The sequence below is a fragment of the Oncorhynchus clarkii genome, unplaced genomic scaffold, assembly GCF_045791955.1.
Source record: "Oncorhynchus clarkii lewisi isolate Uvic-CL-2024 unplaced genomic scaffold, UVic_Ocla_1.0 unplaced_contig_691_pilon_pilon, whole genome shotgun sequence".
Classification (NCBI taxonomy): Eukaryota; Metazoa; Chordata; class Actinopteri; order Salmoniformes; family Salmonidae; genus Oncorhynchus; species Oncorhynchus clarkii.
The window spans coordinates 110,499-114,991 of NW_027260850.1; positions in this window are offsets into that span (position 1 = coordinate 110,499).

Genomic DNA, 4,493 nt, shown 5'->3' on the forward strand with positions numbered 1-4,493 from the left:
ATGAACCAGGAGATCATGATACATGTCACACAGTAAGTAGACCAAAGGATGTTGATGACTTGATACCTCTGTGTGAGGAGACTCATGTTACAATGGATTATACAAAGGATTAAACCCAACCTGTTTCTGACCAGTGTGTGTGTGTGTGTGTGTGTGTGTGTGTGTGTGTGTGTGTGTGTGTGTGTGTGTGTGTGTGTGTGTGTGTGTGTATGTGTGTGTGTGTAGCGTGTGTGTGTGTGTGTGTGTGTGTGTGCGTGCGTGCGTGCGTGCGTGTGTGCATGTTTAAGATACCGTAAGAAAAGTGTATTTATTGCAATAAGTGTATGTAGCTTTAATTATTCTTGTGACCACCCAACTAAGCAACAAAACATTTCTTTATCAGGGTTGACAATCCTTTTCTTTTGACTTTTGACTTGTGTTTTCAATGGTACTGTAGATCTAAAAACCAAATGTGTAACTATCTATCATTATCTGTCAAGTCAATCTAATACCAGACCCTGTTTACAGCATTTCCATTGGGACAGTATTACATTGGGACATTATTACATTGGATGATGAACCTCTATTACAAAGACTTTGTACACATAATGCTTTTTCTTCTCCTTGGGTAAAGAGTTAATTATGATGTGATACTTATTTCACCTTTTAACTTATTTAAGCCTTCATCATTTAAAATGATGCTCTTACTTGCAAACCTTTGATGCATCCAACAATGATACCTCACTTAGGGTACAGAAACACCATTTTGCAACCAAAACAGATTTGTATGTATAGTTTACCCTTCAATGATGAAACGCAATGTACAATGAGTATCATTATCTTGACGTTTACAATTTCACTTAACTCCAGGTCATTTGTAAATGTCATGCTTAAAGATTATGTTTGTCAAAGTTTATTTCCTTTCAATTATGTATAGGAAACTGTTTCGTATTACTCTATAAAAATGTTCTGTTAAACCATACTGAAGTTTACAACACTATTGTACATACTGAAATGAGAATATGTTGAGATGTTTATTAAAGCTTCATTTGAAATGAACATAATGTTAGTTTTTTTACTGAAACACACAGTGGTGCGGTTATGCTCTTGTGACCTGTCAGTGTTCTACTAGCTACAACAGGTCTCATTGAGACCCACCATCAGCAGACCCTTTGAGGTCTGTAGACCCAACTCTACCTCGTTTAGCATAGCCAGACCTTGTATTATTGTGTTCTGTGTATTCTCGGAGAACTCAGAAGCCTGGAATAAGAGGCTAAACTCTGTCTAACTCCTCAGTAGAAAACATGCACAGACCTCCGCTTCCCTCTTTCCTCTCTTCCTCTTCATCTTCTCTCTCCCTCTCTTTGCCCCTTCCCTCTCGCCCCCCCTTCGCTCTCCCTCTTTCTCTCCCTCCACATAGTGAGACCACATGTACAGTCTGAGGGCTGTGTGTGCTGTGGCCTTAAATTATGAAATATGTCAGCTGTCTTAAAAAGACCCCATCCTTCCCTCTCTGGGCAGAATTAGCACCACTCCTTTCTTTCAAAAGGGAGAAAACACATCTGCTCTGGTGGAACAACTTTTTTAAAAAGGAAGCCAACTTTCCCCCTGAAATGTAGACTGGGATGGATGCAGAACAGCTCCAGGATTAACAGTTAATGAATGGGCTCAGTTTAGGTTTAGTACCCAGTTACCTTGGCAGTAGCACTACTTTCTGCCTCCTGCCTACCTCCACCCAGTAGTCTACAGTACCTCCACTCAGTAGTCTACAGTACCTCCACCCAGTAGTCTACAGTACCTCCACCCAGTAGTCTCCGATACCTTCACCCAGTAGTCTACAGTACCTTCACCCAGTAGTCTACAGTGCCTCCACCCAGTAGTCTACAGTACCTCCACCCAGTAGTCTACAGTACCTCCACCCAGTAGTCTACAGTGCCTCCACCCAGTAATCTACAGTGCCTCCACCCAGTAATCTACAGTGCCTCCACCCAGTAGTATACAGTACCTCCACCCAGGAAACTACAGTACCTCCACTCAATAGTCTACAGTACCTCCACCCAGTAGGATACAGTACCTCCACCCAGTAGTCTACAGTGCCTCCACCCAGTAGGATACAGTACCTCCACCCAGTAGTCTACAGTGCCTCCACCCAGTAGTATACAGTACCTCCACCCAGGAGACTACAGTACCTCCACTCAATAGTCTACAGTACCTCCACCCAGTAGGATACAGTACCTCCACCCAGTAGTATACAGTACCTCCACCCAGTAGTCTACAGTGCCTCCACCCAGTAGGATACAGTACCTCCACCCAGTAGGATACAGTACCTCCACCCAGTAGAAAACAGTACCTCCACCCAGTAGGATACAGTACCTCCACCCAGTAGACTATGCCTGTCACACATTCCCACCTATGCGCCTCACTTAAATACGTCTGGCCACAGGCTAGTAGTGCCCTCAGTACCATTTAATGTCCCTGGCTCACTTCATCTGTCCCACATTTATTACATTTTATTTAGCTGCCTTTTCTGAGTGCCAGCCCAGTGGTAGGAGTGTGTGTGTGTGTGTGTGTGTGTGTGTGTGTGTGTGTGTGTGTGTGTGTGTGTGTGTGTGTGTGTGTGTGTGTGTGTGTTTGCCTGTGCCTGTGCCTGCGCGTGTGTCCATTTTTTCATATTCCCCCTCCATCTGGGCAAGTCGTTAGCACCAATGTCTTCGGTACCAGCCTAACAGTAAACTTAATGAAATCAGCGGAACATGAATCATAGGCTACATGTTTATTATACACTGGGCTGAACTACTGTGGCTCTAATGGGACTGCAACCCGACTGCAACCACAGCATGGTATGAGTGGATGCTCTGGGCAAAGCTGTCCCAAAACACTGCACAATGGGACCCGAAGGAATGGCTATGTATTTGAATCATTCCATTCTATGGGCATGGTCTCAACTTGAGGTGCATGCATAACATAACTCTCATTGATATCCACTGTCGGCATCCGAATTGACAGCTCTATGCACTGAAGATCTATGTATCTGCTAGATATGATTCAAGCCTTTAATAAGTCTGGTAATGTGACAGATCATGTAGACAGTCAAAGACTCCATCCTGGTTACATTGAACATGCCATCGTAAAACAACCCTGACATCATTGCGCCCCATCGTGAAAACAGTAGTACCAAGACATCATTTCTCACACGCGAGCCAAAAGGGGGATTTTGTAGTTTAGAAGACTCTACTAAGTTATCCAACAGAAATGACAAACTGTGATGCTATGACTGTAGTATAACTGTAGTGTACAATAACCAATCATTGCACTTCAGTTTCCATACACAGATAATTCCACAGATAAACCCAGAGGGAAACTGTGATCCAGTTGTTCTGACTGATTTGTTTACATTGAAGAGGATGGAGGTTTTAACAATGTAGACCTATAAAACCCGTACATGACTGAAGGGGTACATCAATTAAATTACAGGTTCATAAACCTTAATGTCTTCCGTTCCCCAACTAGGCAGTTTGTTGTGGCCCTAGTGGTATGCAGCTCTTAAGAATGAGGCCAAAATGTGATGCATGCCATCACTTCCTAGCATTGTGGATTTGTTTACCCTTATGAAAATCACCTGACGTAGATACGGTTACAGCCCTGTAATTATTGGAGATGAACCGTGATGAGGGACCTATATATTTTGCGTAAGGGACGGATGAGACATATATGGGCATATGGCAGACTAATCAGAACCAGTCACGAAGGAGGGTTGAACGATTTTGAGGGTTCTCAGTTTGAAGAAAAAAGGCTGATTTGTACACACCAGATAAAAGCAGGGTTACAGTGTAAAAGAGGTTTCTTTTGATTACTCATAAATGAAGACAGTCCGTTCTACAAGACTCCACACACTCTGTGGTTAGGGTAGTACACTGTATCTTGTTAAAAGAGTGACTCTGGCTTTAATTGTTCAGAGTAATTTGGGTCAAAATGGTTTAACTTTAAACTGGTGGTGAGTAAGCCTGTTTCAGGGAATGTTTTTTAGAGATGGGGATTAGGAAGTTTTACAATGGGACTTCATACTATTTCAGGACAAAACTCTTGCTTCAATACCACTTAGCATCCAAGTTGCTAGTCATTTATAATTAGCTTATTGGGTCTTTTTTGGAAAAATCACACAATTACATTTCATTGGATGGCAGACACCCATAAATGGCAAGGTGCAGAGCTAAATTGCTATTACCAATTGGATGAGAAAACTTCACACTTGAAACTATAACAGGGTTTTAAATAAATTATTTTCTACAGTACTGTCGACAGTCATCACATTCCAGGCATTCTGTTTTCACTAACAACTGAATCTATATCACTTAACATCTGAAAAGCCAAATGATATCATCGAATTCTTTAAGACTAGAGATTGCCTCGAAATATACATCTACTACCTAGTGCACCGTTGAATATGTCTTCAATTGATAGCATAGTACCTTCAGAGACAATGAGCCCTACACTCTTAGCAAAAAAGGTGCTAT